Consider the following 23,391-nt stretch of genomic DNA (forward strand, 5'->3'; position numbering starts at 1 on the left):
TTTGCATACAGAGCTGTGGTCTGCTGGGAAAGTGCAGCCTTTGGAGCTTGGCAAAGGCTTCGCAAGGGGCCCGAGCATTGCCCTCGCCCCGTTTGTTGACAGGTTCTCCTTCTATGGGCTGAAGGGCCCTGTAGCCTGATTTGAGGTTGGACGCTCTATTATTCACAGGGGTGTACCGGGCCTAGACGGTGACTGGCTGACCCGTCAGGGCATCGCCCGTTTGGAAGCCCGTTTCGGAAGCGGAGGCGGGAATCCCTGCCCAATTTTCTTTTGGGGTGGTAGGGCTGTTGGCGGGGTTGCACAAGCTCTGCCAACTTTGGCGGCTTAAGCTTGGGATGCGAGGGACATGGTACAAAAATGCAAAGGTTTTCCAGGAAAAGAGTCTACGGGCAACGATTCCTTGTTGCTCTTTTCAGGTGAACTCAAGCCTCAGGGCTTTGAGGTAGGGGCACTGCCTACAGACAGCAGGAAAGGGCTTGTGCGAAGCTGCTGCCGCATTTAGGTAAGAAGAGTAAAAACCTGTACCAGGAGTGGGGCTCGAACCCACGCGGACACTTGTCCATTGGATCTTAAGTCCAACGCCTTAACCACTCGGCCATCCTGGTGAGCTGCTGCAAAGGGCTTCGAATTGAATCTTTGCTGTTTCAGCAGCAGGCGAACAAGTGGAAAACCAGCCCAGAGTGCCCCCTGCAGGAGGTTGGATGGAATTGGCTTGCGAGCGGCAAACGTCTCTCACTTAACAGCATTACAATAGCCTCCAGCTGACTGCAAGTACGGTTGCGGAAACCTCCCGGGTGCTGCAGTCGTTTCCCCGGTGGCCTAGTGGTGAGGATTTGGTGCTTTCACTGCCACGGGCCTGGCTTCGAGTCCCCGACCAGAGTGTGTGCTTTGAGTAAAGGTGGTCTAGGGCAGTCCAGAGGCAGGCTGAGCCTCGAAGGCTGGTGCAGGCCTTGGTGTGCGAGCCCGAAAAAAGGGCAGCTCCTATGTCATCCCTTCTTGCCCTCCGGCACTTGCTGTACAAGCAAAGCCCCCTTTGAACTCTGCATGGTAACCCTGCTGTGTCTCGCAGGCAATCATGGCCTGCCGCCTTTTAATAAACGTGCTCTCCCACGAAGCAGTTCTCCTAAGGAGGGTTAGTTGTGAGTGTGCATCTTCAGCGGCAGCCTCTAGGGGGAGCTTCAGCACTGACCCACAAAAGCTCATAGCGAGGAAGGCTGTCCTTTCAGGAGAGCAAGACAGGAATATCAGCGCTTGGAAGTGAAAGCGCAAACGTTCCCAAAGTGATGCTGTCTTCAATCTCTAAGCTCCCCTTTTCGCAGACCATCACAAGTGTTTTTGTTTTCTTTCTTTCTTTCTTTCTTTATTTCTTTATTTATTTATTTATTAGCAGAAACGGCCCCCGAAGACCTGCAGGCACTGGTGCCCATTGTAGCAGAGGCCCTCAGCCTTTGGACTCGGACGCCACCATCTGAGCGACACGCAACGGGGTGCACCCACCGTCCCTGGTGGTCTAGTGGTTAGGATTCGGCGCTCTCACCGCCACGGCCCGGGTTCGATTCCCGGTCAGGGAAGGAGCTCTTTTAACAACTGACATTTTTATTTACAGCAATGCAGTTAACTGGCGACCGGAAATCTTGCTCCCAGATGCAGATTTGCGTGCACAAAATGGAGGAAGTGCCCTCAGCGCGACGCAAAACGTGTTTATGGCAGAGTCCCATTCATTCTCCTGTCGCTGCGGAAAGACTGCCCTTGACGCAAAAAAGGCAGCTTCCTTTTTCACCGCTGGAGAGAACCTATCTGCTCGGCCCTCCCCCTCTCTTCCCAGTCCCCCAATGGACTGGCCTTTGAGGCACCTGCAGGCATTGTGCACTCGGACACCACTGCCCGGCCTTCCCGAGCTGTCCAGCGGTCTCCCTGGTGGTCTAGTGGTTAGGATTCGGCGCTCTCACCGCCGCGGCCCGGGTTCGATTCCCGGTCAGGGAAGAGAGGCTTTTACTGAATGACATTTTTACAGAAATTCAAACAACTGCGTCTCAAAAAATATTTCTTTCAAATGTAGCTTCACTCACAGGCAATAGCGGCGTGGCTCCCCTGGCGGTAACTCCAAGCATCTTTTCAGCATGGTCCCTTACCGGAAGCTGTCGCCGCTAGAAGTGGGCCTGTGCCCCAAAAAGGAAGCTTTCTTTCTTCCAAAGCTGTAGAGAAAATATTAGTCCTGTCGCCCTGCCAAAGCCGAGCTCGCCCACCATCCCTAGCCTCATCAGACCAAGACCTTGCCCGGGACCCTGGGGCAGAGGGCTGCAGAAATGGTTGCGTACCGGTTTGGAGGAGAAAAGCAGGGGAGGGAGGGGTCGTAGCTGCTTGATTTGCATACAGAGCTGTGGTCTGCTGGGAAAGTGCAGCCTTTGGAGCTTGGCAAAGGCTTCGCAAGGGGCCCGAGCATTGCCCTCGCCCCGTTTGTTGACAGGTTCTCCTTCTATGGGCTGAAGGGCCCTGTAGCCTGATTTGAGGTTGGACGCTCTATTATTCACAGGGGTGTACCGGGCCTAGACGGTGACTGGCTGACCCGTCAGGGCATCGCCCGTTTGGAAGCCCGTTTCGGAAGCGGAGGCGGGAATCCCTGCCCAATTTTCTTTTGGGGTGGTAGGGCTGTTGGCGGGGTTGCACAAGCTCTGCCAACTTTGGCGGCTTAAGCTTGGGATGCGAGGGACATGGTACAAAAATGCAAAGGTTTTCCAGGAAAAGAGTCTACGGGCAACAATTCCTTGTTGCTCTTTTCAGGTGAACTCAAGCCTCAGGGCTTTGAGGTAGGGGCACTGCCTACAGACAGCAGGAAAGGGCTTGTGCGAAGCTGCTGCCGCATTTAGGTAAGAAGAGTAAAAACCTGTACCAGGAGTGGGGCTCGAACCCACGCGGACACTTGTCCATTGGATCTTAAGTCCAACGCCTTAACCACTCGGCCATCCTGGTGAGCTGCTGCAAAGGGCTTCGAATTGAATCTTTGCTGTTTCAGCAGCAGGCGAACAAGTGGAAAACCAGCCCAGAGTGCCCCCTGCAGGAGGTTGGATGGAATTGGCTTGCGAGCGGCAAACGTCTCTCACTTAACAGCATTACAATAGCCTCCAGCTGACTGCAAGTACGGTTGCGGAAACCTCCCGGGTGCTGCAGTCGTTTCCCCGGTGGCCTAGTGGTGAGGATTTGGTGCTTTCACTGCCACGGGCCTGGCTTCGAGTCCCCGACCAGAGTGTGTGCTTTGAGTAAAGGTGGTCTAGGGCAGTCCAGAGGCAGGCTGAGCCTCGAAGGCTGGTGCAGGCCTTGGTGTGCGAGCCCGAAAAAAGGGCAGCTCCTATGTCATCCCTTCTTGCCCTCCGGCACTTGCTGTACAAGCAAAGCCCCCTTTGAACTCTGCATGGTAACCCTGCTGTGTCTCGCAGGCAATCATGGCCTGCCGCCTTTTAATAAACGTGCTCTCCCACGAAGCAGTTCTCCTAAGGAGGGTTAGTTGTGAGTGTGCATCTTCAGCGGCAGCCTCTAGGGGGAGCTTCAGCACTGACCCACAAAAGCTCATAGCGAGGAAGGCTGTCCTTTCAGGAGAGCAAGACAGGAATATCAGCGCTTGGAAGTGAAAGCGCAAACGTTCCCAAAGTGATGCTGTCTTCAATCTCTAAGCTCCCCTTTTCGCAGACCATCACAAGTGTTTTTGTTTTCTTTCTTTCTTTCTTTCTTTATTTCTTTATTTCTTTATTTATTAGCAGAAACGGCCCCCGAAGACCTGCAGGCACTGGTGCCCATTGTAGCAGAGGCCCTCAGCCTTTGGACTCGGACGCCACCATCTGAGCGACACGCAACGGGGTGCACCCACCGTCCCTGGTGGTCTAGTGGTTAGGATTCGGTGCTCTCACCGCCGCGGCCCGGGTTCGATTCCCGGTCAGGGAAGGAGCTCTTTTAACAACTGACATTTTTATTTACAGCAATGCAGTTAACTGGCGACCGGAAATCTTGCTCCCAGATGCAGATTTGCGTGCACAAAATGGAGGAAGTGCCCTCAGCGCGACGCAAAACGTGTTTATGGCAGAGTCCCATTCATTCTCCTGTCGCTGCGGAAAGACTGCCCTTGACGCAAAAAAGGCAGCTTCCTTTTTCACCGCTGGAGAGAACCTATCTGCTCGGCCCTCCCCCTCTCTTCCCAGTCCCCCAATGGACTGGCCTTTGAGGCACCTGCAGGCATTGTGCACTCGGACACCACTGCCCGGCCTTCCCGAGCTGTCCAGCGGTCTCCCTGGTGGTCTAGTGGTTAGGATTCGGCGCTCTCACCGCCGCGGCCCGGGTTCGATTCCCGGTCAGGGAAGAGAGGCTTTTACTGAATGACATTTTTACAGAAATTCAAACAACTGCGTCTCAAAAAATATTTCTTTCAAATGTAGCTTCACTCACAGGCAATAGCGGCGTGGCTCCCCTGGCGGTAACTCCAAGCATCTTTTCAGCATGGTCCCTTACCGGAAGCTGTCGCCGCTAGAAGTGGGCCTGTGCCCCAAAAAGGAAGCTTTCTTTCTTCCAAAGCTGTAGAGAAAATATTAGTCCTGTCGCCCTGCCAAAGCCGAGCTCGCCCACCATCCCTAGCCTCATCAGACCAAGACCTTGCCCGGGACCCTGGGGCAGAGGGCTGCAGAAATGGTTGCGTACCGGTTTGGAGGAGAAAAGCAGGGGAGGGAGGGGTCGTAGCTGCTTGATTTGCATACAGAGCTGTGGTCTGCTGGGAAAGTGCAGCCTTTGGAGCTTGGCAAAGGCTTCGCAAGGGGCCCGAGCATTGCCCTCGCCCCGTTTGTTGACAGGTTCTCCTTCTATGGGCTGAAGGGCCCTGTAGCCTGATTTGAGGTTGGACGCTCTATTATTCACAGGGGTGTACCGGGCCTAGACGGTGACTGGCTGACCCGTCAGGGCATCGCCCGTTTGGAAGCCCGTTTCGGAAGCGGAGGCGGGAATCCCTGCCCAATTTTCTTTTGGGGTGGTAGGGCTGTTGGCGGGGTTGCACAAGCTCTGCCAACTTTGGCGGCTTAAGCTTGGGATGCGAGGGACATGGTACAAAAATGCAAAGGTTTTCCAGGAAAAGAGTCTACGGGCAACGATTCCTTGTTGCTCTTTTCAGGTGAACTCAAGCCTCAGGGCTTTGAGGTAGGGGCACTGCCTACAGACAGCAGGAAAGGGCTTGTGCGAAGCTGCTGCCGCATTTAGGTAAGAAGAGTAAAAACCTGTACCAGGAGTGGGGCTCGAACCCACGCAGACACTTGTCCATTGGATCTTAAGTCCAACGCCTTAACCACTCGGCCATCCTGGTGAGCTGCTGCAAAGGGCTTCGAATTGAATCTTTGCTGTTTCAGCAGCAGGCGAACAAGTGGAAAACCAGCCCAGAGTGCCCCCTGCAGGAGGTTGGATGGAATTGGCTTGCGAGCGGCAAACGTCTCTCACTTAACAGCATTACAATAGCCTCCAGCTGACTGCAAGTACGGTTGCGGAAACCTCCCGGGTGCTGCAGTCGTTTCCCCGGTGGCCTAGTGGTGAGGATTTGGTGCTTTCACTGCCACGGGCCTGGCTTCGAGTCCCCGACCAGAGTGTGTGCTTTGAGTAAAGGTGGTCTAGGGCAGTCCAGAGGCAGGCTGAGCCTCGAAGGCTGGTGCAGGCCTTGGTGTGCGAGCCCGAAAAAAGGGCAGCTCCTATGTCATCCCTTCTTGCCCTCCGGCACTTGCTGTACAAGCAAAGCCCCCTTTGAACTCTGCATGGTAACCCTGCTGTGTCTCGCAGGCAATCATGGCCTGCCGCCTTTTAATAAACGTGCTCTCCCACGAAGCAGTTCTCCTAAGGAGGGTTAGTTGTGAGTGTGCATCTTCAGCGGCAGCCTCTAGGGGGAGCTTCAGCACTGACCCACAAAAGCTCATAGCGAGGAAGGCTGTCCTTTCAGGAGAGCAAGACAGGAATATCAGCGCTTGGAAGTGAAAGCGCAAACGTTCCCAAAGTGATGCTGTCTTCAATCTCTAAGCTCCCCTTTTCGCAGACCATCACAAGTGTTTTTGTTTTCTTTCTTTCTTTCTTTCTTTATTTCTTTATTTATTTATTTATTTATTTATTAGCAGAAACGGCCCCCGAAGACCTGCAGGCACTGGTGCCCATTGTAGCAGAGGCCCTCAGCCTTTGGACTCGGACGCCACCATCTGAGCGACACGCAACGGGGTGCACCCACCGTCCCTGGTGGTCTAGTGGTTAGGATTCGGAGCTCTCATTGCCACGGCCTGGGTTCGATTCCCGGTCAGGGAAGGAGCTCTTTTAACAACTGACATTTTTATTTACAGCAATGCAGTTAACTGGCGACCGGAAATCTTGCTCCCAGATGCAGATTTGCGTGCACAAAATGGAGGAAGTGCCCTCAGCGCGACGCAAAACGTGTTTATGGCAGAGTCCCATTCATTCTCCTGTCGCTGCGGAAAGACTGCACTTGACGCAAAAAAGGCAGCTTCCTTTTTCACCGCTGGAGAGAACCTATCTGCTCGGCCCTCCCCCTCTCTTCCCAGTCCCCCAATGGACTGGCCTTTGAGGCACCTGCAGGCATTGTGCACTCGGACACCACTGCCCGGCCTTCCCGAGCTGTCCAGCGGTCTCCCTGGTGGTCTAGTGGTTAGGATTCGGCGCTCTCACCGCCGCGGCCCGGGTTCGATTCCCGGTCAGGGAAGAGAGGCTTTTACTGAATGACATTTTTACAGAAATTCAAACAACTGCGTCTCAAAAAATATTTCTTTCAAATGTAGCTTCACTCACAGGCAATAGCGGCGTGGCTCCCCTGGCGGTAACTCCAAGCATCTTTTCAGCATGGTCCCTTACCGGAAGCTGTCGCCGCTAGAAGTGGGCCTGTGCCCCAAAAAGGAAGCTTTCTTTCTTCCAAAGCTGTAGAGAAAATATTAGTCCTGTCGCCCTGCCAAAGCCGAGCTCGCCCACCATCCCTAGCCTCATCAGACCAAGACCTTGCCCGGGACCCTGGGGCAGAGGGCTGCAGAAATGGTTGCGTACCGGTTTGGAGGAGAAAAGCAGGGGAGGGAGGGGTCGTAGCTGCTTGATTTGCATACAGAGCTGTGGTCTGCTGGGAAAGTGCAGCCTTTGGAGCTTGGCAAAGGCTTCGCAAGGGGCCCGAGCATTGCCCTCGCCCCGTTTGTTGACAGGTTCTCCTTCTATGGGCTGAAGGGCCCTGTAGCCTGATTTGAGGTTGGACGCTCTATTATTCACAGGGGTGTACCGGGCCTAGACGGTGACTGGCTGACCCGTCAGGGCATCGCCCGTTTGGAAGCCCGTTTCGGAAGCGGAGGCGGGAATCCCTGCCCAATTTTCTTTTGGGGTGGTAGGGCTGTTGGCGGGGTTGCACAAGCTCTGCCAACTTTGGCGGCTTAAGCTTGGGATGCGAGGGACATGGTACAAAAATGCAAAGGTTTTCCAGGAAAAGAGTCTACGGGCAACGATTCCTTGTTGCTCTTTTCAGGTGAACTCAAGCCTCAGGGCTTTGAGGTAGGGGCACTGCCTACAGACAGCAGGAAAGGGCTTGTGCGAAGCTGCTGCCGCATTTAGGTAAGAAGAGTAAAAACCTGTACCAGGAGTGGGGCTCGAACCCACGCGGACACTTGTCCATTGGATCTTAAGTCCAACGCCTTAACCACTCGGCCATCCTGGTGAGCTGCTGCAAAGGGCTTCGAATTGAATCTTTGCTGTTTCAGCAGCAGGCGAACAAGTGGAAAACCAGCCCAGAGTGCCCCCTGCAGGAGGTTGGATGGAATTGGCTTGCGAGCGGCAAACGTCTCTCACTTAACAGCATTACAATAGCCTCCAGCTGACTGCAAGTACGGTTGCGGAAACCTCCCGGGTGCTGCAGTCGTTTCCCCGGTGGCCTAGTGGTGAGGATTTGGTGCTTTCACTGCCACGGGCCTGGCTTCGAGTCCCCGACCAGAGTGTGTGCTTTGAGTAAAGGTGGTCTAGGGCAGTCCAGAGGCAGGCTGAGCCTCGAAGGCTGGTGCAGGCCTTGGTGTGCGAGCCCGAAAAAAGGGCAGCTCCTATGTCATCCCTTCTTGCCCTCCGGCACTTGCTGTACAAGCAAAGCCCCCTTTGAACTCTGCATGGTAACCCTGCTGTGTCTCGCAGGCAATCATGGCCTGCCGCCTTTTAATAAACGTGCTCTCCCACGAAGCAGTTCTCCTAAGGAGGGTTAGTTGTGAGTGTGCATCTTCAGCGGCAGCCTCTAGGGGGAGCTTCAGCACTGACCCACAAAAGCTCATAGCGAGGAAGGCTGTCCTTTCAGGAGAGCAAGACAGGAATATCAGCGCTTGGAAGTGAAAGCGCAAACGTTCCCAAAGTGATGCTGTCTTCAATCTCTAAGCTCCCCTTTTCGCAGACCATCACAAGTGTTTTTGTTTTCTTTCTTTCTTTCTTTATTTCTTTCTTTATTTATTTATTAGCAGAAACGGCCCCGAAGACCTGCAGGCACTGGTGCCCATTGTAGCAGAGGCCCTCAGCCTTTGGACTCGGACGCCACCATCTGAGCGACACGCAACGGGGTGCACCCACCGTCACGGGTGGTCTAGTGGTTAGGTTTCGGTGCTCTCACCGCCGCGGCCCGGGTTCGATTCCCGGTCAGGGAAGGAGCTCTTTTAACAACTGACATTTTTATTTATAGCAATGCAGTTAACTGGCGACCGGAAATCTTGCTCCCAGATGCAGATTTGCGTGCACAAAATGGAGGAAGTGCCCTCAGCGCGACGCAAAACGTGTTTATGGCAGAGTCCCATTCATTCTCCTGTCGCTGCGGAAAGACTGCCCTTGACGCAAAAAAGGCAGCTTCCTTTTTCACCGCTGGAGAGAACCTATCTGCTCGGCCCTCCCCCTCTCTTCCCAGTCCCCCAATGGACTGGCCTTTGAGGCACCTGCAGGCATTGTGCACTCGGACACCACTGCCCGGCCTTCCCGAGCTGTCCAGCGGTCTCCCTGGTGGTCTAGTGGTTAGGATTCGGCGCTCTCACCGCCGCGGCCCGGGTTCGATTCCCGGTCAGGGAAGAGAGGCTTTTACTGAATGACATTTTTACAGAAATTCAAACAACTGCGTCTCAAAAAATATTTCTTTCAAATGTAGCTTCACTCACAGGCAATAGCGGCGTGGCTCCCCTGGCGGTAACTCCAAGCATCTTTTCAGCATGGTCCCTTACCGGAAGCTGTCGCCGCTAGAAGTGGGCCTGTGCCCCAAAAAGGAAGCTTTCTTTCTTCCAAAGCTGTAGAGAAAATATTAGTCCTGTCGCCCTGCCAAAGCCGAGCTCGCCCACCATCCCTAGCCTCATCAGACCAAGACCTTGCCCGGGACCCTGGGGCAGAGGGCTGCAGAAATGGTTGCGTACCGGTTTGGAGGAGAAAAGCAGGGGAGGGAGGGGTCGTAGCTGCTTGATTTGCATACAGAGCTGTGGTCTGCTGGGAAAGTGCAGCCTTTGGAGCTTGGCAAAGGCTTCGCAAGGGGCCCGAGCATTGCCCTCGCCCCGTTTGTTGACAGGTTCTCCTTCTATGGGCTGAAGGGCCCTGTAGCCTGATTTGAGGTTGGACGCTCTATTATTCACAGGGGTGTACCGGGCCTAGACGGTGACTGGCTGACCCGTCAGGGCATCGCCCGTTTGGAAGCCCGTTTCGGAAGCGGAGGCGGGAATCCCTGCCCAATTTTCTTTTGGGGTGGTAGGGCTGTTGGCGGGGTTGCACAAGCTCTGCCAACTTTGGCGGCTTAAGCTTGGGATGCGAGGGACATGGTACAAAAATGCAAAGGTTTTCCAGGAAAAGAGTCTACGGGCAACGATTCCTTGTTGCTCTTTTCAGGTGAACTCAAGCCTCAGGGCTTTGAGGTAGGGGCACTGCCTACAGACAGCAGGAAAGGGCTTGTGCGAAGCTGCTGCCGCATTTAGGTAAGAAGAGTAAAAACCTGTACCAGGAGTGGGGCTCGAACCCACGCAGACACTTGTCCATTGGATCTTAAGTCCAACGCCTTAACCACTCGGCCATCCTGGTGAGCTGCTGCAAAGGGCTTCGAATTGAATCTTTGCTGTTTCAGCAGCAGGCGAACAAGTGGAAAACCAGCCCAGAGTGCCCCCTGCAGGAGGTTGGATGGAATTGGCTTGCGAGCGGCAAACGTCTCTCACTTAACAGCATTACAATAGCCTCCAGCTGACTGCAAGTACGGTTGCGGAAACCTCCCGGGTGCTGCAGTCGTTTCCCCGGTGGCCTAGTGGTGAGGATTTGGTGCTTTCACTGCCACGGGCCTGGCTTCGAGTCCCCGACCAGAGTGTGTGCTTTGAGTAAAGGTGGTCTAGGGCAGTCCAGAGGCAGGCTGAGCCTCGAAGGCTGGTGCAGGCCTTGGTGTGCGAGCCCGAAAAAAGGGCAGCTCCTATGTCATCCCTTCTTGCCCTCCGGCACTTGCTGTACAAGCAAAGCCCCCTTTGAACTCTGCATGGTAACCCTGCTGTGTCTCGCAGGCAATCATGGCCTGCCGCCTTTTAATAAACGTGCTCTCCCACGAAGCAGTTCTCCTAAGGAGGGTTAGTTGTGAGTGTGCATCTTCAGCGGCAGCCTCTAGGGGGAGCTTCAGCACTGACCCACAAAAGCTCATAGCGAGGAAGGCTGTCCTTTCAGGAGAGCAAGACAGGAATATCAGCGCTTGGAAGTGAAAGCGCAAACGTTCCCAAAGTGATGCTGTCTTCAATCTCTAAGCTCCCCTTTTCGCAGACCATCACAAGTGTTTTTGTTTTCTTTCTTTCTTTCTTTCTTTATTTCTTTATTTATTTATTTATTTATTTATTAGCAGAAACGGCCCCCGAAGACCTGCAGGCACTGGTGCCCATTGTAGCAGAGGCCCTCAGCCTTTGGACTCGGACGCCACCATCTGAGCGACACGCAACGGGGTGCACCCACCGTCCCTGGTGGTCTAGTGGTTAGGATTCGGCGCTCTCATTGCCACGGCCCGGGTTCGATTCCCGGTCAGGGAAGGAGCTCTTTTAACAACTGACATTTTTATTTACAGCAATGCAGTTAACTGGCGACCGGAAATCTTGCTCCCAGATGCAGATTTGCGTGCACAAAATGGAGGAAGTGCCCTCAGCGCGACGCAAAACGTGTTTATGGCAGAGTCCCATTCATTCTCCTGTCGCTGCGGAAAGACTGCACTTGACGCAAAAAAGGCAGCTTCCTTTTTCACCGCTGGAGAGAACCTATCTGCTCGGCCCTCCCCCTCTCTTCCCAGTCCCCCAATGGACTGGCCTTTGAGGCACCTGCAGGCATTGTGCACTCGGACACCACTGCCCGGCCTTCCCGAGCTGTCCAGCGGTCTCCCTGGTGGTCTAGTGGTTAGGATTCGGCGCTCTCACCGCCGCGGCCCGGGTTCGATTCCCGGTCAGGGAAGAGAGGCTTTTACTGAATGACATTTTTACAGAAATTCAAACAACTGCGTCTCAAAAAATATTTCTTTCAAATGTAGCTTCACTCACAGGCAATAGCGGCGTGGCTCCCCTGGCGGTAACTCCAAGCATCTTTTCAGCATGGTCCCTTACCGGAAGCTGTCGCCGCTAGAAGTGGGCCTGTGCCCCAAAAAGGAAGCTTTCTTTCTTCCAAAGCTGTAGAGAAAATATTAGTCCTGTCGCCCTGCCAAAGCCGAGCTCGCCCACCATCCCTAGCCTCATCAGACCAAGACCTTGCCCGGGACCCTGGGGCAGAGGGCTGCAGAAATGGTTGCGTACCGGTTTGGAGGAGAAAAGCAGGGGAGGGAGGGGTCGTAGCTGCTTGATTTGCATACAGAGCTGTGGTCTGCTGGGAAAGTGCAGCCTTTGGAGCTTGGCAAAGGCTTCGCAAGGGGCCCGAGCATTGCCCTCGCCCCGTTTGTTGACAGGTTCTCCTTCTATGGGCTGAAGGGCCCTGTAGCCTGATTTGAGGTTGGACGCTCTATTATTCACAGGGGTGTACCGGGCCTAGACGGTGACTGGCTGACCCGTCAGGGCATCGCCCGTTTGGAAGCCCGTTTCGGAAGCGGAGGCGGGAATCCCTGCCCAATTTTCTTTTGGGGTGGTAGGGCTGTTGGCGGGGTTGCACAAGCTCTGCCAACTTTGGCGGCTTAAGCTTGGGATGCGAGGGACATGGTACAAAAATGCAAAGGTTTTCCAGGAAAAGAGTCTACGGGCAACGATTCCTTGTTGCTCTTTTCAGGTGAACTCAAGCCTCAGGGCTTTGAGGTAGGGGCACTGCCTACAGACAGCAGGAAAGGGCTTGTGCGAAGCTGCTGCCGCATTTAGGTAAGAAGAGTAAAAACCTGTACCAGGAGTGGGGCTCGAACCCACGCGGACACTTGTCCATTGGATCTTAAGTCCAACGCCTTAACCACTCGGCCATCCTGGTGAGCTGCTGCAAAGGGCTTCGAATTGAATCTTTGCTGTTTCAGCAGCAGGCGAACAAGTGGAAAACCAGCCCAGAGTGCCCCCTGCAGGAGGTTGGATGGAATTGGCTTGCGAGCGGCAAACGTCTCTCACTTAACAGCATTACAATAGCCTCCAGCTGACTGCAAGTACGGTTGCGGAAACCTCCCGGGTGCTGCAGTCGTTTCCCCGGTGGCCTAGTGGTGAGGATTTGGTGCTTTCACTGCCACGGGCCTGGCTTCGAGTCCCCGACCAGAGTGTGTGCTTTGAGTAAAGGTGGTCTAGGGCAGTCCAGAGGCAGGCTGAGCCTCGAAGGCTGGTGCAGGCCTTGGTGTGCGAGCCCGAAAAAAGGGCAGCTCCTATGTCATCCCTTCTTGCCCTCCGGCACTTGCTGTACAAGCAAAGCCCCCTTTGAACTCTGCATGGTAACCCTGCTGTGTCTCGCAGGCAATCATGGCCTGCCGCCTTTTAATAAACGTGCTCTCCCACGAAGCAGTTCTCCTAAGGAGGGTTAGTTGTGAGTGTGCATCTTCAGCGGCAGCCTCTAGGGGGAGCTTCAGCACTGACCCACAAAAGCTCATAGCGAGGAAGGCTGTCCTTTCAGGAGAGCAAGACAGGAATATCAGCGCTTGGAAGTGAAAGCGCAAACGTTCCCAAAGTGATGCTGTCTTCAATCTCTAAGCTCCCCTTTTCGCAGACCATCACAAGTGTTTTTGTTTTCTTTCTTTCTTTCTTTCTTTATTTCTTTATTTATTTATTTATTAGCAGAAACGGCCCCCGAAGACCTGCAGGCACTGGTGCCCATTGTAGCAGAGGCCCTCAGCCTTTGGACTCGGACGCCACCATCTGAGCGACACGCAACGGGGTGCACCCACCGTCCCTGGTGGTCTAGTGGTTAGGATTCAGCGCTCTCACCGCCACGGCCCAGGTTCGATTCCCGGTCAGGGAAGGAGCTCATTTAACAACTGACATTTTTATTTACAGCAATGCAGTTAACTGGCGACCGGAAATCTTGCTCCCAGATGCAGATTTGCGTGCACAAAATGGAGGAAGTGCCCTCAGCGCGACGCAAAACGTGTTTATGGCAGAGTCCCATTCATTCTCCTGTCGCTGCGGAAAGACTGCCCTTGACGCAAAAAAGGCAGCTTCCTTTTTCACCGCTGGAGAGAACCTATCTGCTCGGCCCTCCCCCTCTCTTCCCAGTCCCCCAATGGACTGGCCTTTGAGGCACCTGCAGGCATTGTGCACTCGGACACCACTGCCCGGCCTTCCCGAGCTGTCCAGCGGTCTCCCTGGTGGTCTAGTGGTTAGGATTCGGCGCTCTCACCGCCGCGGCCCGGGTTCGATTCCCGGTCAGGGAAGAGAGGCTTTTACTGAATGACATTTTTACAGAAATTCAAACAACTGCGTCTCAAAAAATATTTCTTTCAAATGTAGCTTCACTCACAGGCAATAGCGGCGTGGCTCCCCTGGCGGTAACTCCAAGCATCTTTTCAGCATGGTCCCTTACCGGAAGCTGTCGCCGCTAGAAGTGGGCCTGTGCCCCAAAAAGGAAGCTTTCTTTCTTCCAAAGCTGTAGAGAAAATATTAGTCCTGTCGCCCTGCCAAAGCCGAGCTCGCCCACCATCCCTAGCCTCATCAGACCAAGACCTTGCCCGGGACCCTGGGGCAGAGGGCTGCAGAAATGGTTGCGTACCGGTTTGGAGGAGAAAAGCAGGGGAGGGAGGGGTCGTAGCTGCTTGATTTGCATACAGAGCTGTGGTCTGCTGGGAAAGTGCAGCCTTTGGAGCTTGGCAAAGGCTTCGCAAGGGGCCCGAGCATTGCCCTCGCCCCGTTTGTTGACAGGTTCTCCTTCTATGGGCTGAAGGGCCCTGTAGCCTGATTTGAGGTTGGACGCTCTATTATTCACAGGGGTGTACCGGGCCTAGACGGTGACTGGCTGACCCGTCAGGGCATCGCCCGTTTGGAAGCCCGTTTCGGAAGCGGAGGCGGGAATCCCTGCCCAATTTTCTTTTGGGGTGGTAGGGCTGTTGGCGGGGTTGCACAAGCTCTGCCAACTTTGGCGGCTTAAGCTTGGGATGCGAGGGACATGGTACAAAAATGCAAAGGTTTTCCAGGAAAAGAGTCTACGGGCAACGATTCCTTGTTGCTCTTTTCAGGTGAACTCAAGCCTCAGGGCTTTGAGGTAGGGGCACTGCCTACAGACAGCAGGAAAGGGCTTGTGCGAAGCTGCTGCCGCATTTAGGTAAGAAGAGTAAAAACCTGTACCAGGAGTGGGGCTCGAACCCACGCGGACACTTGTCCATTGGATCTTAAGTCCAACGCCTTAACCACTCGGCCATCCTGGTGAGCTGCTGCAAAGGGCTTCGAATTGAATCTTTGCTGTTTCAGCAGCAGGCGAACAAGTGGAAAACCAGCCCAGAGTGCCCCCTGCAGGAGGTTGGATGGAATTGGCTTGCGAGCGGCAAACGTCTCTCACTTAACAGCATTACAATAGCCTCCAGCTGACTGCAAGTACGGTTGCGGAAACCTCCCGGGTGCTGCAGTCGTTTCCCCGGTGGCCTAGTGGTGAGGATTTGGTGCTTTCACTGCCACGGGCCTGGCTTCGAGTCCCCGACCAGAGTGTGTGCTTTGAGTAAAGGTGGTCTAGGGCAGTCCAGAGGCAGGCTGAGCCTCGAAGGCTGGTGCAGGCCTTGGTGTGCGAGCCCGAAAAAAGGGCAGCTCCTATGTCATCCCTTCTTGCCCTCCGGCACTTGCTGTACAAGCAAAGCCCCCTTTGAACTCTGCATGGTAACCCTGCTGTGTCTCGCAGGCAATCATGGCCTGCCGCCTTTTAATAAACGTGCTCTCCCACGAAGCAGTTCTCCTAAGGAGGGTTAGTTGTGAGTGTGCATCTTCAGCGGCAGCCTCTAGGGGGAGCTTCAGCACTGACCCACAAAAGCTCATAGCGAGGAAGGCTGTCCTTTCAGGAGAGCAAGACAGGAATATCAGCGCTTGGAAGTGAAAGCGCAAACGTTCCCAAAGTGATGCTGTCTTCAATCTCTAAGCTCCCCTTTTCGCAGACCATCACAAGTGTTTTTGTTTTCTTTCTTTCTTTCTTTCTTTCTTTATTTATTTATTAGCAGAAACGGCCCCCGAAGACCTGCAGGCACTGGTGCCCATTGTAGCAGAGGCCCTCAGCCTTTGGACTCGGACGCCACCATCTGAGCGACACGCAACGGGGTGCACCCACCGTCCCTGGTGGTCTAGTGGTTAGGATTCGGCGCCGCGGCCCGGGTTCGATTCCCGGTCAGGGAAGGAGCTCTTTTAACAACTGACATTTTTATTTACAGCAATGCAGTTAACTGGCGACCGGAAATCTTGCTCCCAGATGCAGATTTGCGTGCACAAAATGGAGGAAGTGCCCTCAGCGCGACGCAAAACGTGTTTATGGCAGAGTCCCATTCATTCTCCTGTCGCTGCGGAAAGACTGCCCTTGACGCAAAAAAGGCAGCTTCCTTTTTCACCGCTGGAGAGAACCTATCTGCTCGGCCCTCCCCCTCTCTTCCCAGTCCCCCAATGGACTGGCCTTTGAGGCACCTGCAGGCATTGTGCACTCGGACACCACTGCCCGGCCTTCCCGAGCTGTCCAGCGGTCTCCCTGGTGGTCTAGTGGTTAGGATTCGGCGCTCTCACCGCCGCGGCCCGGGTTCGATTCCCGGTCAGGGAAGAGAGGCTTTTACTGAATGACATTTTTACAGAAATTCAAACAACTGCGTCTCAAAAAATATTTCTTTCAAATGTAGCTTCACTCACAGGCAATAGCGGCGTGGCTCCCCTGGCGGTAACTCCAAGCATCTTTTCAGCATGGTCCCTTACCGGAAGCTGTCGCCGCTAGAAGTGGGCCTGTGCCCCAAAAAGGAAGCTTTCTTTCTTCCAAAGCTGTAGAGAAAATATTAGTCCTGTCGCCCTGCCAAAGCCGAGCTCGCCCACCATCCCTAGCCTCATCAGACCAAGACCTTGCCCGGGACCCTGGGGCAGAGGGCTGCAGAAATGGTTGCGTACCGGTTTGGAGGAGAAAAGCAGGGGAGGGAGGGGTCGTAGCTGCTTGATTTGCATACAGAGCTGTGGTCTGCTGGGAAAGTGCAGCCTTTGGAGCTTGGCAAAGGCTTCGCAAGGGGCCCGAGCATTGCCCTCGCCCCGTTTGTTGACAGGTTCTCCTTCTATGGGCTGAAGGGCCCTGTAGCCTGATTTGAGGTTGGACGCTCTATTATTCACAGGGGTGTACCGGGCCTAGACGGTGACTGGCTGACCCGTCAGGGCATCGCCCGTTTGGAAGCCCGTTTCGGAAGCGGAGGCGGGAATCCCTGCCCAATTTTCTTTTGGGGTGGTAGGGCTGTTGGCGGGGTTGCACAAGCTCTGCCAACTTTGGCGGCTTAAGCTTGGGATGCGAGGGACATGGTACAAAAATGCAAAGGTTTTCCAGGAAAAGAGTCTACGGGCAACGATTCCTTGTTGCTCTTTTCAGGTGAACTCAAGCCTCAGGGCTTTGAGGTAGGGGCACTGCCTACAGACAGCAGGAAAGGGCTTGTGCGAAGCTGCTGCCGCATTTAGGTAAGAAGAGTAAAAACCTGTACCAGGAGTGGGGCTCGAACCCACGCGGACACTTGTCCATTGGATCTTAAGTCCAACGCCTTAACCACTCGGCCATCCTGGTGAGCTGCTGCAAAGGGCTTCGAATTGAATCTTTGCTGTTTCAGCAGCAGGCGAACAAGTGGAAAACCAGCCCAGAGTGCCCCCTGCAGGAGGTTGGATGGAATTGGCTTGCGAGCGGCAAACGTCTCTCACTTAACAGCATTACAATAGCCTCCAGCTGACTGCAAGTACGGTTGCGGAAACCTCCCGGGTGCTGCAGTCGTTTCCCCGGTGGCCTAGTGGTGAGGATTTGGTGCTTTCACTGCCACGGGCCTGGCTTCGAGTCCCCGACCAGAGTGTGTGCTTTGAGTAAAGGTGGTCTAGGGCAGTCCAGAGGCAGGCTGAGCCTCGAAGGCTGGTGCAGGCCTTGGTGTGCGAGCCCGAAAAAAGGGCAGCTCCTATGTCATCCCTTCTTGCCCTCCGGCACTTGCTGTACAAGCAAAGCCCCCTTTGAACTCTGCATGGTAACCCTGCTGTGTCTCGCAGGCAATCATGGCCTGCCGCCTTTTAATAAACGTGCTCTCCCACGAAGCAGTTCTCCTAAGGAGGGTTAGTTGTGAGTGTGCATCTTCAGCGGCAGCCTCTAGGGGGAGCTTCAGCACTGACCCACAAAAGCTCATAGCGAGGAAGGCTGTCCTTTCAGGAGAGCAAGACAGGAATATCAGCGCTTGGAAGTGAAAGCGCAAACGTTCCCAAAGTGATGCTGTCTTCAATCTCTAAGCTCCCCTTTTCGCAGACCATCACAAGTGTTTTTGTTTTCTTTCTTTCTTTCTTTCTTTATTTCTTTATTTATTTATTTATTTATTTATTAGCAGAAACGGCCCCCGAAGACCTGCAGGCACTGGTGCCCATTGTAGCAGAGGCCCTCAGCCTTTGGACTCGGACGCCACCATCTGAGCGACACGCAACGGGGTGCACCCACCGTCCCTGGTGGTCTAGTGGTTAGGATTCGGCGCTCTCACTGCCACGGCCCGGGTTCGATTCCCGGTCAGGGAAGGAGCTCTTTTAACAACTGACATTTTTATTTACAGCAATGCAGTTAACTGGCGACCGGAAATCTTGCTCCCAGATGCAGATTTGCGTGCACAAAATGGAGGAAGTGCCCTCAGCGCGACGCAAAACGTGTTTATGGCAGAGTCCCATTCATTCTCCTGTCGCTGCGGAAAGACTGCACTTGACGCAAAAAAGGCAGCTTCCTTTTTCACCGCTGGAGAGAACCTATCTGCTCGGCCCTCCCCCTCTCTTCCCAGTCCCCCAATGGACTGGCCTTTGAGGCACCTGCAGGCATTGTGCACTCGGACACCACTGCCCGGCCTTCCCGAGCTGTCCAGCGGTCTCCCTGGTGGTCTAGTGGTTAGGATTCGGCGCTCTCACCGCCGCGGCCCGGGTTCGATTCCCGGTCAGGGAAGAGAGGCTTTTACTGAATGACATTTTTACAGAAATTCAAACAACTGCGTCTCAAAAAATATTTCTTTCAAATGTAGCTTCACTCACAGGCAATAGCGGCGTGGCTCCCCTGGCGGTAACTCCAAGCATCTTTTCAGCATGGTCCCTTACCGGAAGCTGTCGCCGCTAGAAGTGGGCCTGTGCCCCAAAAAGGAAGCTTTCTTTCTTCCAAAGCTGTAGAGAAAATATTAGTCCTGTCGCCCTGCCAAAGCCGAGCTCGCCCACCATCCCTAGCCTCATCAGACCAAGACCTTGCCCGGGACCCTGGGGCAGAGGGCTGCAGAAATGGTTGCGTACCGGTTTGGAGGAGAAAAGCAGGGGAGGGAGGGGTCGTAGCTGCTTGATTTGCATACAGAGCTGTGGTCTGCTGGGAAAGTGCAGCCTTTGGAGCTTGGCAAAGGCTTCGCAAGGGGCCCGAGCATTGCCCTCGCCCCGTTTGTTGACAGGTTCTCCTTCTATGGGCTGAAGGGCCCTGTAGCCTGATTTGAGGTTGGACGCTCTATTATTCACAGGGGTGTACCGGGCCTAGACGGTGACTGGCTGACCCGTCAGGGCATCGCCCGTTTGGAAGCCCGTTTCGGAAGCGGAGGCGGGAATCCCTGCCCAATTTTCTTTTGGGGTGGTAGGGCTGTTGGCGGGGTTGCACAAGCTCTGCCAACTTTGGCGGCTTAAGCTTGGGATGCGAGGGACATGGTACAAAAATGCAAAGGTTTTCCAGGAAAAGAGTCTACGGGCAACGATTCCTTGTTGCTCTTTTCAGGTGAACTCAAGCCTCAGGGCTTTGAGGTAGGGGCACTGCCTACAGACAGCAGGAAAGGGCTTGTGCGAAGCTGCTGCCGCATTTAGGTAAGAAGAGTAAAAACCTGTACCAGGAGTGGGGCTCGAACCCACGCGGACACTTGTCCATTGGATCTTAAGTCCAACGCCTTAACCACTCGGCCATCCTGGTGAGCTGCTGCAAAGGGCTTCGAATTGAATCTTTGCTGTTTCAGCAGCAGGCGAACAAGTGGAAAACCAGCCCAGAGTGCCCCCTGCAGGAGGTTGGATGGAATTGGCTTGCGAGCGGCAAACGTCTCTCACTTAACAGCATTACAATAGCCTCCAGCTGACTGCAAGTACGGTTGCGGAAACCTCCCGGGTGCTGCAGTCGTTTCCCCGGTGGCCTAGTGGTGAGGATTTGGTGCTTTCACTGCCACGGGCCTGGCTTCGAGTCCCCGACCAGAGTGTGTGCTTTGAGTAAAGGTGGTCTAGGGCAGTCCAGAGGCAGGCTGAGCCTCGAAGGCTGGTGCAGGCCTTGGTGTGCGAGCCCGAAAAAAGGGCAGCTCCTATGTCATCCCTTCTTGCCCTCCGGCACTTGCTGTACAAGCAAAGCCCCCTTTGAACTCTGCATGGTAACCCTGCTGTGTCTCGCAGGCAATCATGGCCTGCCGCCTTTTAATAAACGTGCTCTCCCACGAAGCAGTTCTCCTAAGGAGGGTTAGTTGTGAGTGTGCATCTTCAGCGGCAGCCTCTAGGGGGAGCTTCAGCACTGACCCACAAAAGCTCATAGCGAGGAAGGCTGTCCTTTCAGGAGAGCAAGACAGGAATATCAGCGCTTGGAAGTGAAAGCGCAAACGTTCCCAAAGTGATGCTGTCTTCAATCTCTAAGCTCCCCTTTTCGCAGACCATCACAAGTGTTTTTGTTTTCTTTCTTTCTTTCTTTCTTTATTTCTTTATTTATTTATTTATTAGCAGAAACGGCCCCCGAAGACCTGCAGGCACTGGTGCCCATTGTAGCAGAGGCCCTCAGCCTTTGGACTCGGACGCCACCATCTGAGCGACACGCAACGGGGTGCACCCACCGTCCCTGGTGGTCTAGTGGTTAGGATTCAGCGCTCTCACCGCCACGGCCCGGGTTCGATTCCCGGTCAGGGAAGGAGCTCTTTTAACAACTGACATTTTTATTTACAGCAATGCAGTTAACTGGCGACCGGAAATCTTGCTCCCAGATGCAGATTTGCGTGCACAAAATGGAGGAAGTGCCCTCAGCGCGACGCAAAACGTGTTTATGGCAGAGTCCCATTCATTCTCCTGTCGCTGCGGAAAGACTGCCCTTGACGCAAAAAAGGCAGCTTCCTTTTTCACCGCTGGAGAGAACCTATCTGCTCGGCCCTCCCCCTCTCTTCCCAGTCCCCCAATGGACTGGCCTTTGAGGCACCTGCAGGCATTGTGCACTCGGACACCACTGCCCGGCCTTCCCGAGCTGTCCAGCGGTCTCCCTGGTGGTCTAGTGGTTAGGATTCGCCGGGTTCGATTCCCGGTCAGGGAAGAGAGGCTTTTACTGAATGACATTTTTACAGAAATTCAAACAACTGCGTCTCAAAAAATATTTCTTTCAAATGTAGCTTCACTCACAGGCAATAGCGGCGTGGCTCCCCTGGCGGTAACTCCAAGCATCTTTTCAGCATGGTCCCTTACCGGAAGCTGTCGCCGCTAGAAGTGGGCCTGTGCCCCAAAAAGGAAGCTTTCTTTCTTCCAAAGCTGTAGAGAAAATATTAGTCCTGTCGCCCTGCCAAAGCCGAGCTCGCCCACCATCCCTAGCCTCATCAGACCAAGACCTTGCCCGGGACCCTGGGGCAGAGGGCTGCAGAAATGGTTGCGTACCGGTTTGGAGGAGAAAAGCAGGGGAGGGAGGGGTCGTAGCTGCTTGATTTGCATACAGAGCTGTGGTCTGCTGGGAAAGTGCAGCCTTTGGAGCTTGGCAAAGGCTTCGCAAGGGGCCCGAGCATTGCCCTCGCCCCGTTTGTTGACAGGTTCTCCTTCTATGGGCTGAAGGGCCCTGTAGCCTGATTTGAGGTTGGACGCTCTATTATTCACAGGGGTGTACCGGGCCTAGACGGTGACTGGCTGACCCGTCAGGGCATCGCCCGTTTGGAAGCCCGTTTCGGAAGCGGAGGCGGGAATCCCTGCCCAATTTTCTTTTGGGGTGGTAGGGCTGTTGGCGGGGTTGCACAAGCTCTGCCAACTTTGGCGGCTTAAGCTTGGGATGCGAGGGACATGGTACAAAAATGCAAAGGTTTTCCAGGAAAAGAGTCTACGGGCAACGATTCCTTGTTGCTCTTTTCAGGTGAACTCAAGCCTCAGGGCTTTGAGGTAGGGGCACTGCCTACAGACAGCAGGAAAGGGCTTGTGCGAAGCTGCTGCCGCATTTAGGTAAGAAGAGTAAAAACCTGTACCAGGAGTGGGGCTCGAACCCACGCGGACACTTGTCCATTGGATCTTAAGTCCAACGCCTTAACCACTCGGCCATCCTGGTGAGCTGCTGCAAAGGGCTTCGAATTGAATCTTTGCTGTTTCAGCAGCAGGCGAACAAGTGGAAAACCAGCCCAGAGTGCCCCCTGCAGGAGGTTGGATGGAATTGGCTTGCGAGCGGCAAACGTCTCTCACTTAACAGCATTACAATAGCCTCCAGCTGACTGCAAGTACGGTTGCGGAAACCTCCCGGGTGCTGCAGTCGTTTCCCCGGTGGCCTAGTGGTGAGGATTTGGTGCTTTCACTGCCACGGGCCTGGCTTCGAGTCCCCGACCAGAGTGTGTGCTTTGAGTAAAGGTGGTCTAGGGCAGTCCAGAGGCAGGCTGAACCTCGAAGGCTGGTGCAGGCCTTGGTGTGCGAGCCCGAAAAAAGGGCAGCTCCTATGTCATCCCTTCTTGCCCTCCGGCACTTGCTGTACAAGCAAAGCCCCCTTTGAACTCTGCATGGTAACCCTGCTGTGTCTCGCAGGCAATCATGGCCTGCCGCCTTTTAATAAACGTGCTCTCCCACGAAGCAGTTCTCCTAAGGAGGGTTAGTTGTGAGTGTGCATCTTCAGCGGCAGCCTCTAGGGGGAGCTCCCACAAAAGCTCATAGCGAGGAAGGCTGTCCTTTCAGGAGAGCAAGACAGGAATATCAGCGCTTGGAAGTGAAAGCGCAAACGTTCCCAAAGTGATGCTGTCTTCAATCTCTAAGCTCCCCTTTTCGCAGACCATCACAAGTGTTTTTGTTTTCTTTCTTTCTTTCTTTCTTTATTTATTTATTTATTAGCAGAAACGGCCCCCGAAGACCTGCAGGCACTGGTGCCCATTGTAGCAGAGGCCCTCAGCCTTTGGACTCGGACGCCACCATCTGAGCGACACGCAACGGGGTGCACCCACCGTCCCTGGTGGTCTAGTGGTTAGGATTCGGCGCCGCGGCCCGCGTTCGATTCCCGGTCAGGGAAGGAGCTCTTTTAACAACTGACATTTTTATTTACAGCAATGCAGTTAACTGGCGACCGGAAATCTTGCTCCCAGATGCAGATTTGCGTGCACAAAATGGAGGAAGTGCCCTCAGCGCGACGCAAAACGTGTTTATGGCAGAGTCCCATTCATTCTCCTGTCGCTGCGGAAAGACTGCCCTTGACGCAAAAAAGGCAGCTTCCTTTTTCACCGCTGGAGAGAACCTATCTGCTCGGCCCTCCCCCTCTCTTCCCAGTCCCCCAATGGACTGGCCTTTGAGGCACCTGCAGGCATTGTGCACTCGGACACCACTGCCCGGCCTTCCCGAGCTGTCCAGCGGTCTCCCTGGTGGTCTAGTGGTTAGGATTCGGCGCTCTCACCGCCACGGCCCGGGTTCGATTCCCGGTCAGGGAAGAGAGGCTTTTACTGAATGACATTTTTACAGAAATTCAAACAACTGCGTCTCAAAAAATATTTCTTTCAAATGTAGCTTCACTCACAGGCAATAGCGGCGTGGCTCCCCTGGCGGTAACTCCAAGCATCTTTTCAGCATGGTCCCTTACCGGAAGCTGTCGCCGCTA

The 23,391-nt window shown here is 54.4% G+C and overlaps 24 non-coding genes across 24 annotated transcripts; 14 read left to right on the top strand and 10 right to left on the bottom strand.

Annotated features, from left to right (window-relative positions):
• Window positions 1–522: 522 nt before the first annotated feature.
• Window positions 523–605, bottom strand: TRNAL-UAA (transfer RNA leucine (anticodon UAA)). Its single transcript has one exon. It is a non-coding gene; the product is annotated as a tRNA-Leu (tRNA).
• Window positions 606–1,499: 894 nt separating this feature from the next.
• Window positions 1,500–1,571, top strand: TRNAE-CUC (transfer RNA glutamic acid (anticodon CUC)). The gene has a single exon. It is a non-coding gene; the product is annotated as a tRNA-Glu (tRNA).
• A 340-nt stretch (window positions 1,572–1,911) lies between these two features.
• TRNAE-CUC (transfer RNA glutamic acid (anticodon CUC)) lies at window positions 1,912–1,983 on the top strand. Its single transcript has one exon. It is a non-coding gene; the product is annotated as a tRNA-Glu (tRNA).
• A 904-nt stretch (window positions 1,984–2,887) lies between these two features.
• TRNAL-UAA (transfer RNA leucine (anticodon UAA)) lies at window positions 2,888–2,970 on the bottom strand. The gene has a single exon. It is a non-coding gene; the product is annotated as a tRNA-Leu (tRNA).
• Window positions 2,971–3,864: 894 nt separating this feature from the next.
• Window positions 3,865–3,936, top strand: TRNAE-CUC (transfer RNA glutamic acid (anticodon CUC)). The gene has a single exon. It is a non-coding gene; the product is annotated as a tRNA-Glu (tRNA).
• Window positions 3,937–4,276: 340 nt separating this feature from the next.
• On the top strand, window positions 4,277–4,348 carry TRNAE-CUC (transfer RNA glutamic acid (anticodon CUC)). The gene has a single exon. It is a non-coding gene; the product is annotated as a tRNA-Glu (tRNA).
• Window positions 4,349–5,252: 904 nt separating this feature from the next.
• Window positions 5,253–5,335, bottom strand: TRNAL-UAA (transfer RNA leucine (anticodon UAA)). The gene has a single exon. It is a non-coding gene; the product is annotated as a tRNA-Leu (tRNA).
• A 1,314-nt stretch (window positions 5,336–6,649) lies between these two features.
• On the top strand, window positions 6,650–6,721 carry TRNAE-CUC (transfer RNA glutamic acid (anticodon CUC)). The gene has a single exon. It is a non-coding gene; the product is annotated as a tRNA-Glu (tRNA).
• Window positions 6,722–7,625: 904 nt separating this feature from the next.
• Window positions 7,626–7,708, bottom strand: TRNAL-UAA (transfer RNA leucine (anticodon UAA)). Its single transcript has one exon. It is a non-coding gene; the product is annotated as a tRNA-Leu (tRNA).
• Window positions 7,709–9,009: 1,301 nt separating this feature from the next.
• On the top strand, window positions 9,010–9,081 carry TRNAE-CUC (transfer RNA glutamic acid (anticodon CUC)). The gene has a single exon. It is a non-coding gene; the product is annotated as a tRNA-Glu (tRNA).
• A 904-nt stretch (window positions 9,082–9,985) lies between these two features.
• TRNAL-UAA (transfer RNA leucine (anticodon UAA)) lies at window positions 9,986–10,068 on the bottom strand. Its single transcript has one exon. It is a non-coding gene; the product is annotated as a tRNA-Leu (tRNA).
• Window positions 10,069–10,970: 902 nt separating this feature from the next.
• Window positions 10,971–11,042, top strand: TRNAE-CUC (transfer RNA glutamic acid (anticodon CUC)). The gene has a single exon. It is a non-coding gene; the product is annotated as a tRNA-Glu (tRNA).
• Window positions 11,043–11,382: 340 nt separating this feature from the next.
• TRNAE-CUC (transfer RNA glutamic acid (anticodon CUC)) lies at window positions 11,383–11,454 on the top strand. Its single transcript has one exon. It is a non-coding gene; the product is annotated as a tRNA-Glu (tRNA).
• A 904-nt stretch (window positions 11,455–12,358) lies between these two features.
• TRNAL-UAA (transfer RNA leucine (anticodon UAA)) lies at window positions 12,359–12,441 on the bottom strand. The gene has a single exon. It is a non-coding gene; the product is annotated as a tRNA-Leu (tRNA).
• A 1,306-nt stretch (window positions 12,442–13,747) lies between these two features.
• TRNAE-CUC (transfer RNA glutamic acid (anticodon CUC)) lies at window positions 13,748–13,819 on the top strand. The gene has a single exon. It is a non-coding gene; the product is annotated as a tRNA-Glu (tRNA).
• Window positions 13,820–14,723: 904 nt separating this feature from the next.
• Window positions 14,724–14,806, bottom strand: TRNAL-UAA (transfer RNA leucine (anticodon UAA)). The gene has a single exon. It is a non-coding gene; the product is annotated as a tRNA-Leu (tRNA).
• Window positions 14,807–16,095: 1,289 nt separating this feature from the next.
• Window positions 16,096–16,167, top strand: TRNAE-CUC (transfer RNA glutamic acid (anticodon CUC)). Its single transcript has one exon. It is a non-coding gene; the product is annotated as a tRNA-Glu (tRNA).
• Window positions 16,168–17,071: 904 nt separating this feature from the next.
• TRNAL-UAA (transfer RNA leucine (anticodon UAA)) lies at window positions 17,072–17,154 on the bottom strand. Its single transcript has one exon. It is a non-coding gene; the product is annotated as a tRNA-Leu (tRNA).
• Window positions 17,155–18,056: 902 nt separating this feature from the next.
• TRNAE-CUC (transfer RNA glutamic acid (anticodon CUC)) lies at window positions 18,057–18,128 on the top strand. The gene has a single exon. It is a non-coding gene; the product is annotated as a tRNA-Glu (tRNA).
• Window positions 18,129–18,468: 340 nt separating this feature from the next.
• On the top strand, window positions 18,469–18,540 carry TRNAE-CUC (transfer RNA glutamic acid (anticodon CUC)). Its single transcript has one exon. It is a non-coding gene; the product is annotated as a tRNA-Glu (tRNA).
• Window positions 18,541–19,444: 904 nt separating this feature from the next.
• Window positions 19,445–19,527, bottom strand: TRNAL-UAA (transfer RNA leucine (anticodon UAA)). The gene has a single exon. It is a non-coding gene; the product is annotated as a tRNA-Leu (tRNA).
• An 894-nt stretch (window positions 19,528–20,421) lies between these two features.
• Window positions 20,422–20,493, top strand: TRNAE-CUC (transfer RNA glutamic acid (anticodon CUC)). The gene has a single exon. It is a non-coding gene; the product is annotated as a tRNA-Glu (tRNA).
• A 1,297-nt stretch (window positions 20,494–21,790) lies between these two features.
• On the bottom strand, window positions 21,791–21,873 carry TRNAL-UAA (transfer RNA leucine (anticodon UAA)). Its single transcript has one exon. It is a non-coding gene; the product is annotated as a tRNA-Leu (tRNA).
• Window positions 21,874–23,152: 1,279 nt separating this feature from the next.
• Window positions 23,153–23,224, top strand: TRNAE-CUC (transfer RNA glutamic acid (anticodon CUC)). The gene has a single exon. It is a non-coding gene; the product is annotated as a tRNA-Glu (tRNA).
• The last annotated feature ends 167 nt before the right edge of the window (window positions 23,225–23,391 follow it).

The sequence above is a fragment of the Ambystoma mexicanum genome, chromosome 5p (genome assembly GCF_040938575.1).
Source record: "Ambystoma mexicanum isolate Mex_15411 chromosome 5p, UKY_AmexF1_1, whole genome shotgun sequence".
Classification (NCBI taxonomy): Eukaryota; Metazoa; Chordata; class Amphibia; order Caudata; family Ambystomatidae; genus Ambystoma; species Ambystoma mexicanum.